The sequence below is a fragment of the Dermacentor albipictus genome, unplaced genomic scaffold (genome assembly GCF_038994185.2).
Source record: "Dermacentor albipictus isolate Rhodes 1998 colony unplaced genomic scaffold, USDA_Dalb.pri_finalv2 scaffold_100, whole genome shotgun sequence".
In the NCBI taxonomy this organism is placed as follows: domain Eukaryota; kingdom Metazoa; phylum Arthropoda; class Arachnida; order Ixodida; family Ixodidae; genus Dermacentor; species Dermacentor albipictus.
The window spans coordinates 158194-172819 of record NW_027225654.1 but is presented as its reverse complement, the minus strand read 5'-3'; the positions used below and the strand labels follow the sequence as shown (position 1 = coordinate 172819).

At 44.8% G+C, this 14626-nt stretch overlaps 1 long non-coding RNA gene across 3 annotated transcripts; it reads right to left on the bottom strand.

Moving 5' to 3' along the window:
- Positions 1 to 9800: 9800 nt before the first annotated feature.
- LOC139053366 (uncharacterized) lies at positions 9801 to 13806 on the bottom strand. 3 transcript variants are annotated; one of them, XR_011510440.1, is made up of 4 exons: positions 13408 to 13800; positions 12549 to 12583; positions 11521 to 11595; positions 9801 to 11456 (listed from the first exon to the last, which is right to left on the bottom strand). It is a non-coding gene; the product is annotated as an uncharacterized lncRNA (long non-coding RNA). The 3 variants fall into 3 exon arrangements; XR_011510439.1 differs by having other exon boundaries at positions 9801 to 11595; positions 13723 to 13806; XR_011510438.1 differs by having other exon boundaries at positions 9801 to 11595.
- Positions 13807 to 14626: the final 820 nt, after the last annotated feature.

The following is a 14626-nucleotide window of genomic DNA, read 5'->3' as shown; positions in this document are numbered from 1 at the left end:
GTTTGTTGTTTGTTTTGTTCGTCAAAAAGAAAATGAATTAAGCTTTGACATAAATATGTTCATAGTATTTAACTTCGTCCTTGTCACTGCTCACAGATCACTTCCAACTCATTTGCACGTCCCATAATATCCGCGGACAACTATAAAAAAATACATGTGTCAATTAAATTTATTAGGCGAAGCGTTGACGGGGGTGGATCAATTCACCGCAGCGTTGTCTCAAGCGACTGCTGGGCGTGATGCGTTAATGTCCCTATGTCTGCACAGGCGCTCGCCGTCTTTAATGAATACACATCTTAAGAATAAGCAGCAAAAAACAAAGCCCCCGCTGAAGGGAGCACCGTGGCGCTTTTATAGGGAAAAAGTTGGTTGAAAAGCGGAATCGCAGTGCACGACCTCTTATTTGCGGTGTAGTTGCAGCTTCTAAAGACTAGCCAGACATGTCATTCAAAGGTCCTTGGCATAAAATATTGTTAGAGCAGCCAAAACACAGTCGTCAAAGAGCAAACGGCACAGGCCAGTTGGGGAAAACGACCCACCGCAGAGATGACATCGCAGGAGTAGACGATGCGCGCTGCGTGAGAGATGTGTCACTGCAGCGCCGATAGTGCACAGACACCGTGATGTCTCCGTTACTTACGCGCGGCAGGTTTGTCACAAAACTCAGACTGCGTATCTAAACTACATTTACCCACGGATAAGCGTTTACAGGCCTGTTGGTGCAAACGACGCGTCGCAGCAGGAGCAGACGACGCGCGGCGCATGACGAAAGACGCGACTGCAGCGCCGGTGGTTTCAGTGACACCCGTTTCGGCCACGTCGGCCAATGGGCTCGCATAGGGAGCTGCGAAACTGAAGTATGTCTAAGAACGTTGGGTAGTAGAGGTGTATTATTTCCATGTTTTTGCGTGTTTTAGGCGGCCTTTTTCAACAACTTTGCTGACATTGCTTTCAACAGCGAGGACAGCCTGTGGAGCAGCCCTATCAAGCGGACAGGGCCGTAAAATCTGTTTGAAGTTCGCAGCACATCGTCGTTTGGTTTGTGAATGTTAGAAGGTGTTCGTGTTTCTCAGCGGCGTAATCGACGACGGATTCGGCGTCGATTGGTGTGCGCTTTGTTCCGGCTTGCTGTGCGCCGTTCTACGGATGTGTACTGTTAATGAGTGGTGCTGTTTGTGCATCGGGAAATGGTGCCACGCCGGCGGGATTTGCTTTTTTGTAAAAACATCCGTGCCGTCTTTGGCGAGTGCTTCCGGAAACTGCTCGCCTTTTGTGCGTGTGCGTGTGTGTGTGTGTGTGTGTGCGTGCGCGTGTGCGCGCGCGCGCGCGCTTCTGATATGCGTGGAACGCGTAGGAACGTCCGTACAGTCTTTCGCGAGTGCTTTCGGAAACTGCTCGCATTCTGTCTGTGTGCGCACGCGTGTGACATTCGTCGTTATTGCGATTTGCAAAGGTGTTTTTCATTTGGTGACTGCGTCCGCGAATGCCAGGATGTGATACACTTTAGCAAGGAAGAAGTTAGGGCGTGTTGGTGGGATGCATTCAGACTGGGACACATAGCGCAAAAAAATTACACAGGGACAAGCAGAACACAGGACGAGCGCTAACTTTCAACAATTGATTTATTGCAGCTGGTGAGTATATATATACTCAGATGTTTAAACGTGCGTCTGGCGGAGCATAGTAACGAAGTGGAGAGCATCGCAATAGATGCGCATCTGGCTGCCCATTGTAGAAAATGTGACGCGAAGGCTCCATGCTTCCCGCTATTAGAACGAACTGTTGTTGTCTATCGCCACAAGAATAAGATTACGAGGGAAATTGTGGAAGCAGCTGAGATAGCCAGAGCAGGTGACGAGTGCGTTAGCACGCCGTCTATATTTTTATCAAGAAAAGAGCTTGAATTTTTGGGCATAATAGTCACATGACTGTCTTTTCCCCCTTCCCTTCAGTGTGTTCTATTGTAGTGGCGTCCCAGTGAGTATATATATACTCACCAGCTGCAATAAATCAATTGTTGAAAGTTAGCGCTCGTCCTGTGTTCTGCTTGTCCCTGTGTAATTTTCTGCGCTATGTATCGCAGTCTGAATGTGATACACATTCGTCATTTAGAGACGCTGCTTCAATGTAGGGTAACTTACATTTTGGTTGCTTGGAGGTCAGCTTTCAACGCATGGCAAGGCATTGCAGTGCGCTTAACCATCATTGGCACACGAACTGCTTTGTAATTTCTCCTTTAAATTCAAATTCAGTTTTGTGTAGTACGTAGGGAGATAATGGTCACCAAGATGCGACGCTCATCTCGTTTTTTGCCACTGCTGTGCACATATGAGGATTTTTTACTAGGTCAAGCTCTCTCATCAAGTTGGGAAACACTTAGTGCAAATAATTTTTCACAGCAGTAACTGTGATCATTACCACAATTGATCACATGGCATTTTTAGGGATTGTTCTTTAATTACAATATTTATTTATTTATTTGTGACAAAGTGCGATGAATTTTGACTGCTATTTTGGCTATCTGTTCACCAACCTATTTACACTGTCTTGTGGTTCTGCTTTTTATTTTTATATGTGGGCATGCATGGCCAATCGCATGCCTGCCTTCTACAATTGGACATAAACAGGCACTAACATGCTCTTAGCAGATTTGTATCTGACAGTATTGTGATTGACGCACTTGGCTATTTGGAAAATATGCAGGTTCAAGTTTGCCCTTATACTACCTCTTACTGATATCTCTGATGCAAGCAATATTATTAGGATGTGACAAAGTGCATACATAATTTATCACTGATCAAACTGCTTGCAATAAACTTTGCCAACTCGTCCTTGTTTGAAGCATCTCCAATGTGCTATAATCAAATTGCCAGATTATTTTATTGCGTGCACAAACAAACATGTAACATTTTATTATGAAACTTTTATGGTACCTGACTCCTATATTGCAATAAAATCTTAGGCAGATCTACTCTGAACAAAGGATTCAAACTCTGCTGATAGCTTTTGACAATATCATTGTGCTATCCAGTGCACACTGGCTGCCCACGAGGGTTGCAATGTGGGCTTGTTGGTAATGCATCTTCAAGGGGAGAATCCTCAAAGACGGGACAAGAGAAGACACAAAGGGGCACACACAGCGCTAACTTCCAACACTGTTTATTGTCGAAAACCAGGTCGTACTTATACACTCGGAGAACATGAGTCACAGCCACGTGAACAGATTAAGAATCAGAGCGATACATTTTGTGATAAGTTAAGCCATGCGCAAAAATTTCAGTTCTTTTTCAGAGAGAGCCAATGATGGTTTGCTGATACATGTCTGGCTGGTCGAGGAATGCGTCATGCAAAGGCAGTAGCATCGCCATAAGTGTTCATCTGAGAATATGTCCCCAAGTGAAAATCATTGCATCAAAAGTACCGACACCAGCTTTGATGGGGATGAAATTCCAGAAGTTGAGCTCTGAACCTCTTATTTGCTCTGTAGTTTATGCTGGTATATATGTGTCACAATGATTCAATGTGATCATACAGCACATTGATCACGCTCTTGCATTTACTACGAACAACTCGTAAATCTGACTGTCATTAATGAGCTTTTGTATGCACTACGACTTAAGTGCACACACTTTTTATGCAATTCATAGTCATCTACAAAGATCAAGTTGCTCATACGACTACAGTGCGTACACATCACACGCCACCTCACACACGTCATACATAATCTCGTCAGGTCTACACAACTCATCGCACACATGTCATACAAGTTCTATGCATTCTTATCGCATATCGTATAAATCTCGTGCACTTCGTAAAAGTCTGCGTAGCACATCATACAGATCTCGCCCATAATCTATGAGAGGTCGTTCAATATGCATTTCATATCGTTCATTTCTCGTCAAATCTGTGCGACATGCATACATCTCGTTCAATTTCTCGTCAAATCTGCGCGACATGCATACATCTCGTTCAATTTCTCATACAAATTTTTCAATAGGGATGCCATGCTTTTTTTAAATGTGCTTCTTACCGCTGCCTTTCCACTCCACTGAACTTGCCAGTATCTATAGCATCGACAAGTTCATAGACCAAACCGTCATGACATTAGTCGGGCAGCGGACTCGGGCGAGCGTCTCAGTGCGCGTTTTCAGAACATCGCAGACCGGGCGCCGTAGCAGAAATCTTCCTCGCGTCTGTGCTTGCTGCATACCCGAGTTGTAGCCGATGACTGTTTGCCGGTTTTATGTTTCGCGAGCCAAGCTTCACGCAGCTCCTTGTCCTGCGGCTACGTGTGAATAAGGCTGACACCGGTCTCCGTTGCGTACGTCCGGCACTGCGGCACCGAGCATACCATGTTGCGCGCCTTCAAAGGCAGCCACTACCTATTGTAGTGCTTTCAAGCGTTGTTAAGGAGACACTCGAAGCGGGAAAATTTCGCCACTAAATGAGGACCGCAGCGTACGAGGGAATTTAAACTCGTTTTCAGCTAGCTTCGGCGCGCCCGAAGCAGCCGACGCGGCCGCTATGTCCACGTTATCCCTCCTAGCACGTCACGCCGACGGTGGCGCCAGCTTTTCCAGTGGTGGAGCTCGAGGCCAATACTTTTAACATCGACGAATTGGGGTCGCGAGCATCGAAAAAAAGAAGAATGTGAAATGAGAGTAACAGAAATTGTTTTATTTTTTTATTCTTTTGCGGAAATATTAAAGATATCTGCGTATAAATTAAATTAAACTTTGCGGCTTACTTCCGTTGCCTAGCGACAGGCGAACCGGCGAATGACGAGCCAGACATGAGCCAGATGTTTGCGTCATTCGGCAGACCATAGAGTTACTATACTGACTCTAGAGGACAAGCTACCCATAGGGCCCATGCATTAAAATCGGGAACCTCAAGAGCGCCGCCATGTTGCTACGCGCCGAGGTTGCCAGCTCCTGAGACGCTTGCTAGACTTGGTGACAGTAGTCAGTTTTAATCCGGCAACAGTAGCAGCGTAGCAGCATGGCGTCTCGCTTGTTATGTTGTGATATATATATATAAATGATTTATTTATTTCGAAAATTACATACAAATACGAGCCTGCCCAAGCCAACAATGGGCTTGTGGGGCAGCGCTCGGCAGAATGGAGCAAGCTAGGGAGCGGCACAGTAAATCAGTTATGTACAAAACTCAAAAATAAAACTATAGAAATAAAGAAAGAAAGAAAGAAAGAAAGAAAGAAAGAAAGGAAGAAAAGAAACCAAATTACACATACAAATCAAAAATAGAAGATTTAACTTCTTTCCGTGTGCTGGAAGATAAAACTTTATCTGGCAGGTCATTTAATACATCAGGTACATAGAAGGCACGGACACGTTTGCCATATCTTGTCCTTACTCTTGGTAAGGTAAAGCGGTCACGTGTACGTAATGCTCTGGCGGGGACATACGGGAGGCAGAACTCATTGTTCCATATATACAAAAGGATTACCGTTTCTTTGAATAACAGCCTGAACGAGGGCATGTGCGAGCATGAAAAAAAGACTGGAATTGTTAGTAATGTGCACACCATACATCACCGCCCGAATTATGGATTTTAGTAAAGAATCAACTTTATTGCGCCAAAACACTGAACAGAAATAAAAAGAACAGATTCCATATCTTAGCACACTGTACGCTAATGCATGTGCTATTGTTTTCCTTACGTAAATTGGGCATAGTGCTTTAATAGAATGCAGTAGGCAGGCTATTTTGCGCAGCCTTTCACAAACGTTAGCCAAGTGAGTGTTCCAGGACATGTTAGAATCGAAATGAACACCGAGATAATTGACACTTGAGAGGTATGGAATAGGAGAGCAAGAGCAATTGTTACACAGAGGAGAATGAAGAAACAGTGGAGTGATGACAGGGATAGATTTCAGTGGATCGTGAAAACATACTAATTTAGTTTTATTCTGGTTAATAGAAATTAAGTTTTTACGGTACCAACTGATAACATTTGTGGTGTCAGTTTGTAATTCAGCCACGGCTTGATGGTAATTAGTGTGACGAGATACTAAAAGCGTGTCATCTGCGTATTGAAACACCCGACAGCGAAAAATTGCTTGACTGAGATCATTAACGTAGAAGTTGAATAAAAGGGGAGCTAAAATCGACCCTTGGGGAACTCCAGCGCTCAACTGTCTAGGTTTGCTTTTAATATTTCCGAGAACTACTACTTGAATTCGACCGTGCAAATAATTCTTAAGGAAAGTTAGAAAAGGCCCTCGGAAGCCATAGCTATGAAGTTTACAAAGTAAAATTTCATGGTTGACGGAGTCAAAAGCTTTTGATACGTCTAGAAATAATGCACAAGCGAATGCACTAATTTCAAGAGTACTATTAAGGAAATCGGTTAATTCATCTAATGCTAATCTAGTACCACGCCCACAAGTAAATCCGTACTGATTAGGCGCCATTATGTTGTGCGCGTCAATGAAGCTCTGCATTACGTGAAAAATATGCTTTTCAAGTATAAGAGCAATGCACGAAAGTATCGAAATTGGCCTGTAGTTTGTGACAACATTGACCTGTCCGCTTTTGAAGAGAGGAACTACAAGTGCTTCCTTGAGGCCAGGCGGTATTTCTTTCATGGTTATAATGTTATTTATAATTGCTAAAAGAACATTCTTCAGGGCCTCGAAATTTCTGCGAAGGACGTCCACAGATACGCCATCTAATCCAACCGACTTGTGCTGTTTTAAGTTAAATAAGATGTAGCGAATATCATCCTCGGTACACTCAGGTAGGAATGCAGAGTCAACTACCGATTGTGGCATACAATAACTAGCCGTATTACCGGACAAGCTTGCTGCAGTAGACGAGAAAAAGGAATTAAATTGGTCTGCTAACGTTATAGATGGTGGACCGAAATTCTTCGCAATAGTTTGGTATGGGCCTTTCCGGGGACGACCCCTTAATTCGTTAACCACGGACCAAGTCTTGGACGGGTTTTTTCTAAATTCAGAAAATTTACCTTGGAAGTGCTGTCGCCTGGCACCTCTAAGCACAGCAGTGACTTTATTGCGGGCCATCTTATAGGCTTCACGAAGATACTGATTATTAGGTGAGCGCCGACAACGCGCCCAGGCTAGTTCTTTTTCAGCTAACGCGGTTAGAGCATTTCCATTTATCCACGGGCATTTCGGCTTTCGTTGCTTTAAGACGACTACGTTTTTGCAAGAGTGCACTGCCTGCGTATAAACGGTAATAAAAGATTTATACAGGTGACTGGCAGGAACTTCTGCTAGGAAAGATTTCCAGTCGTAGCCTTGCAACAACGAGTCCAGCTTCCTTTTATCAATAACCTCTATCTGTGATACTGGGTTGTTAGCCGCAGCATGCTGAGACGATAGAAAGCTACACCCAACATAGAAGTGATCGGATAGCTTTTGCTCAATAATAAACGGAAGTACCTGGTCGTTCTCAGTGCGAACGTTGACGTGATCTATGCATGAAGAAACAAGCGATGTACCCAAAATTTCGACACGTGTGGGAAGGTTGATAATAGAATCTATTCCAACGTCAGCAAGCGTGTTCAAGTAATCAGCTACAATGTGTCGTTCTTTCTTCAGCACGTCAATGTTAACATCACCTATCATGCACACGTGACCAGATGGAAAAGCAAGTAGATGCAATTCGTCCACAAACTTTCTAACACTTTGATTTGGCGGCCTATAAATAGCGAGCAATGTGATGGCAAAAGATCGTGTGTGAATACGAAGGGCTAGCGATTCAGCACTTGTGAAAATTATGTTCAGAGGACTTGAAATCCAACAATTTTTGATGAAAATGGCAATTCCACCGCCACGGCCGTCCTTGCGCGTCAAAAAATGATTGTGATAACCTTGGAGTTGAAAGAGACCAGTATGTTCCTGCCCAATATTAATTTCAGTTAAGACAAAAACATCAGCTATATCACGTACTGCACCAGCGTGGACACAAAATTCATTCCAGTGCTTGCGAATACTACGCACGTTTGCATGAAAAACAGTAAATGTGCCTTCACCTGGTTTTAAAAGAACAGAAAAAGAAGGAAAGTCTCGAAATTGTTCGCACGAAGCCATGAATCAGGAAAAAGATTACAACAGACAAAGCAGAGGATAAGAGGTCAGACTAGCCGAGACAAGTCACAAGGGCTCATTATGCGCACAACTGGGTCACCCTCCTTCTTACGGGCATAAATTTTGCCATGTTTCACCCATACGAACTTGAAATCGGCCTCTTTGGCCTTAGTCTTTGTCTCCCAGAACAGTTCTCTGTTGTATTTCGTCAAGTTTTCGACAAAGAAAACCGAGGGCTCATTTTCCTTCGCCAGAGATTTCAGTTTCTTTCGCTTTGCCAGCCAGCTGTCACGTATGCCCGCCGAAAGGAAGCGCACTAAAACTGGAGCTGTTTTGCTCTTCCTGGGCAACCGGTGCACAGCTACTACGTGACCTGGCAGGAATGAATCAATGCCTAGTTGAGCGGCCAGTTCAGCAACAGTAGTAGTCAAGTTTTCACTAGGAAGTTGGGGTACGTTATGAATTTCGAGGTTTGAGGACCTACTATACTGTTCAGAGGCATTTATTTCTCCTCTAAGGTCTTGAATGACAGCTGCCTGAGAAGCGACCTGATCCTCAAGTACCATCACCCTAGAAGACAATTCAGTGACCTGTTTCTCTCGTGTTGCTGATCCTTTCAGCAAGGAATCATATTTATTTGAAAGAAAGTCGACCGAGTCGTGTATTTCCTGCATTTTTGTTTTCACTACTTCGATCTCGGACTTGAGGCACAACAGTTCGTCTATTTTCGACGGAACCAGGGAAAGAGATTCAACTTTCGCACGAATAGAATCTAGCAACGACAGCTTTTCAGCAATAGCTGTTAACTGGCTAGAACTGCCTTGGGAAGAATCCGCTGATCTACATGTTTTACACCGCCACTTTTCCCTCTTTTTCGGGCACATCGACAAGAATGTGCCTTCAGCCACACCTGAGCACTCTTGACCGAGGTGATACAACGATGCACAGTTAGAGCATTCCATACATCGGTCTTCGCCGGCAAAATCAACCCCACATTGAGCACAATCTTTTCCTTCCATCACACATGCGCACAAGAGAACACACGCGGTAGATCAAGCAAATGACAGTTTTGCAGTTGGCGGCATGGAATGTACAGAAAAGTTGCTACAGTGAAACCAGCTCACCTGCAGGAACAGAACAAATCGTTTTAGGGCCGGCTCTGGACGTGCCGCCAACTGCGCTTGCTGCTTGAAAGCGATGCGTTTTTATGGGGACGATGACGGCGCTTGTTGATCAGAGCACCATCTTGTGACGCGAACCGAAGTCAAGAAGAACTGGAAAAGTTCCACGTTTTTCAGCAGAGCTGCCACACCGTCGAAGCCATCCGTGCAAAAGAGCATCCGACGTCCGATGAACCACTTGAAACTCTTGTGACGTAGTTGCGCACCTGCAGGAACAGAACAAATCGTTTTAGGGCCGGCTCTGGACGTGCCGCCAACTGCGCTTGCTGCTTGAAAGCGATGCGTTTTTATGGGGACGATGACGGCGCTTGTTGATCAGAGCACCATCTTGTGACGCGAACCGAAGTCAAGAAGAACTGGAAAAGTTCCACGTTTTTCAGCAGAGCTGCCACACCGTCGAAGCCATCCGTGCAAAAGAGCATCCGACGTCCGATGAACCACTTGAAACTCTTGTGACGTAGTTGCGCACCTGCAGGAACAGAACAAATCGTTTTAGGGCCGGCTCTGGACGTGCCGCCAACTGCCGCCAACTAGTGATGTGTGCGTGCAGCCGTGTGTTTGGGCTTTATAAGTCGGTTCTTTATTCTATGTTGCGGGATGGTGTGGGTGTGGTCCATGTTGGCCGTACAGCTGGCAGTTATGCAACCGAGGGATGATCCTGTTCAAGTTTCTGGCGGTATGCGGTTTTCAGCGGTCACGCCTGTTGCAGGAGTGTCACTCGACGACGTTACGAGCTCGAAGCTGTGGTCAGATTCCTCGTTGGCGTTCCGTAATTATCTTTGCACGGGCGCGGTATGTTGCAATAGCCGCTTTCGCGATCTATCGTCGTGACGATAGATCGGGTTTTTTATTATTATAAGTAATGATCCAGCTGTAGGGCACATGTAACCGACAAACGGAAGTCTCAGGAGAGCATCTGAGATGATAGTAGAGCAGGCGGCGCAGGAACTCCAGGGCACCCGAGGGACAGTGGGGGGATCAAAGCTCGAAGCAGAACGGTACGTAGGTTGGGGCCGCCGAGGCAGGTGTGTGCCAGGGAGTGTTCGCACGGACAGCTCCCCAGGCACGCGCAGCCGTGCCTCGCAAGGTCGAGATACTTTAAAGGCACCTGCGCCCATTGTCTTTCTTTTGCCTCGGCGCAGTGAGCACGATTAACGAGAATAATGTGGAGGGCATCCGGTGCAGTCGCGAATGCATCATGACAAATGTAGCTCGCGTCGCCTGGCGTCTGTAGTAATATCAGAGTTGGTTGTATGAACTTTATGCATAATACGTTTTGTTACGGTAGCTCAACGGAATGGGTCTAGAGGACGGTGTTGGTACATTTTTTCGTACCGCCCTAATCCTATACCCCCACTACAAACACACACATACCCCCTTTTTTTATGTATACATACAATTCCTTGCCATGACGGATCATAGCCTCCTTTATTTTTGAAAAATAGAGGCGGCTATGGACCGATTGACCAGTTCAAGTTGTCAACTTGTCAGTAACTGTCGTAGGAATCACTGTAATAAACATAATTCCACGATCGGATTGTTTACTTTAATTTTTTGTTGTAACACTGAGGACTACATAGAACTTTATTTTGTATATGTGAGAGAAGTATGTGGATATCACGAGCTTAAGCCAATGTGCGATACACAGACAAAGCAGCTGCTACAACATGAACTGCATTGAGGGCCACACAACACATACGTAATCAAAGGTGCAAAATATAGGGGGAAGCTTCAAAATACGCTCTGTAGCACTGCAAAGTATAACATATATTGTATGTGTACAATAAATGTTCAAAAATACAATGCATCAATGTCCCATTTGCCTTCAAGTTTATTATGAAGTTCAAGTTTACTGAAGTTTATTATGAGCATATGTACAACAGGAATCAACTAACACACCCGCAGTCAAGGTGGCTGCTCGAGGTGTGCTGGCTGCCTCAGTGTAAGAAAAAGAAATTGGGTAAATGTTGACACCAGTGCCACTGCTTCTTGCCTCTGACCTGCACATGCCTCTGCGGCATCTTTGTGCACAAGTGTGCTGGCGTGGTGAGGCGTAGGAGTCATCCGAGAGAAAGAGTATTGTTTACATGGAGAAGTGGCTGTTCACATTGCCTGTCACTTTCCCTCAAATGTTTCCTTCGCGACTAAGGTGACACACCCGCAGTCAAGGTGGCTGTTCGAGGTGTGCTGGCTGCCTAAATGAAATAAAAAGAAATTAGATGAATGTCGATACCAGTGCTATTGCTTATTGTCTCTTACCTGCATTTGCCTCCACGGCCTCTTGGTTTGTGGAGTCTGTATGAGGGAGCTGCTGTGGCTAGGCGTAGGCATTGTCTAAGCAAAAAGAAAAGGCCATTTAAATGGGGAATTATGGAAATAAATGCAGTTATGTCTGCTTCTTGCACTCTTCTTGCCTAAAAGTTTTCAAACATAGTGTCCAGAACACACCAGCACTTTGACTGCTTCTGCTTTTTACCTGCAGGTGTTGTTGCGAGATCCTTAGTATGGCTGCATGCAGCATTGTAACACTTGGTGGAGGCATTTGAAGTGGTAGCCAAAAATATAAAGAATCATCCTTGTCTGCACGAATGCTTTCAATTTCTAAATGCAGTGGTAACTATCACTATTGGTGCAAGGCCCCCCCACATCTATGCGGCAAGTGCCATAGCTCGAAACTGAATTGTTCCTTTAGTGTTTCACAAGGCATCTGATATGTCCACATTAGATGTGATGTGTTTGTTTTTATTTATCCCAGTGTGGAGAGAGCATCATTAAATGGCTGAAGTACTATAGCGCCAAACAGACGACACAAGAAGAAGAGACACGGACGAGCGCTTATGTCCGTGTCTCTTCTTCTTGTGTCGTCTGTTTGGCGCTATAGTACTTCAGTAATATGCACCAACTAGCCCAACAAAAAGTTCTGCTGAAATATCATTAAATGTTTTGTTTATTTTTGCGTGTCTTGTTTTTTGGTTTATTCCTGAATTTATCATGATGCTAAAGTGACTTATGTAATGGCAATCAGCTTTTGTTTTGCAGAAAAACAATGCATTTCCTGACCCATTGTTTGACATCCCCTCACTCGCATAATTTTGCAGAGTATTCTACCTATATTGACTTGCTTGACCTCCACTAAAGGGTCTTGCATTTTTAAATACGACTCTTTCCTTAAAACCATTCGACACTTCTCATAATTTCTGTACCTTGGGCTTCTGATGCTCTGCATTCACTATTTTTGCTTGTTTCTGACTAGAAATGTCTTCTTCAATTTAGAGCTTAAATTTTACCTTTGGAACACACGGAAGGGCTTGCCATTGCATATCTGCATAAAAGGGAAACATGTTTCATTAAGCATTTGCAAAATCCCATTGAAGATTGATGAATGCAGCTTGCAGTGTGATATGACTGAATGAGCCATAAAAGTAACTCATCTTACTTGGTAAATGAAAGCACATATTAGTGTGATGCACAAGATACGTTACACTAACGTGGTGGATTCTCTTGCTTATACAGCAAAATAATCGGTGCGCGAGAAAAAAAATTATTTTTGCATAACCCTTGTACACACTGACTTAAGGAAAATGAGCTGGAGCTGTCCACATGATGTACTTATTTTACCTGCGAGTATGGTCAACAAAAATGTGTCCCAGCTGCTTAGTGGTATTCCAGATTATGTCAGTATTGCATATGTGCCTGTTGTCGAAAATAATTGAATTTTGAAAGTGCTCGCAGGGATCTGATGTGCATATCTGCAGTTTATGGATACATGTAAAGGACTCAGCATCAAGTGCAAGTGAACGGTCCCACAGGCCCGGAGTCGATCATGCAAATAGATTCGCTGCACAAATTTGTGACATGAAATGGCATGCAAGGAAGTGTTGAAAATATTCCACAGTTAATAAAACGCCTAAGCTATTAATATGTGGGTTGATGCACTCGTTATGCAAAACGGAGGTGAGGCGTGCAGACAGGAAACAAGAGTAGAGTATTTACAAGCAAACAACACGCGCGCCGCCCACTTCTCTACTCTTGTGTCCTGTCTGCACGCCTCACCTCTGTTTTGCATAATGAATCCTTACGAACTAGCTCAGCTTTCTGTCGTTCTAAGTCTCCATGCACTCTATTTCGTCCGCATTAGGCACTCGCCTCTTGATTACTTCGTGGCACAGAAATACTCGGTCATCAGGCTGTTTTTCTGCTGTGGCCTTTGTAGAAGCATGATTGTTCAAAGTGCAACAATTAAACAGATTCTTTGAGTTGCTTGTGGCTTCGCCAATACAATTCCGGTGCGCTGGTCCGCCTGTCCAGCAATTTCCTACTGAAGGGAAACCTGCAAATAAAAACAGCGCTCCGCATGCAGAAAAATGCTCTACTGTGACGCTTCTCGAACGATTGTGATGTACCACAAGAGCTGCCTACTCGCGTGATATTCTCAACAAGGAGATACATTCGTTTACTTACATGTGAAGGTATATGCCAGACCACTTCGGGGCTTCGGTGGCACATAAGGCACGAGTGTGTCATAGCGTCCGATGTCGACGCGCGATCGCATGTCAAACGAAACTACTACGCATCCAAAAAACAGATTCGAAACCGAAATTCGCGTCATCCTTTATTGCATGAATGCGTACATCGTGATTTACATAAGTCACGGACTTAGCGATCGCTTTCTGTAAACTTAATATTAACGTACCACCTTCATAAAGCCATCAGGTATGCGTTTTTAGGTGACAAAGCATAAGGTGACCTGTACTTGTTCTCAGCTCTTTCAATAGTAATTGCGCTGGCCACATTGACCAGTAGCAACAGGGCGGCGCCCTAGAGGTTCCCACTTTTCCGGCCCAGCTTTTCCTCTAGAGTTGTTCTACTAACTCTATGCGGCAGACACACCGGCCCCGCACACTCTCAAGTTCAACAAATGGCCACAGAGGGCGAGAAATCAATCGAGGCGTTGTGGCTCGCGGACGCTCCTGTGGACGAGGCTTCAGCGACTTCGCTCGTAGCTAAGTACTCTTTTATCTTTATTAGCTAGTGTTTTGAAGTGTTTTCTTTTGCATGGAGTAGGGGCGCAAATTTTGAATTTTTGGTAGGAGTAGGAAACGTACCGGCTTTGTCTAGGTCTGGCGGCTCCCCCGTTAGGCCTAGGGGGTAGTTCTTTCAGCTAGCTCTTCGGATTCTTACATGGAGTAGGGAGTGATAATTCTTTGTTTTTGTTTGGGATAGCGGTCGAGGTCGGGTTTGCGTGAGTGATTTGGCGAACTTGCTCGATGGGCCTAGGGACGTAGGCCTAGCGATGAAATCGAAAAACCTGAAGGCCGCGGGGGACGGGGAGCAAGTGCAGTGCGACGAGTGCCTGCGCTGGTGC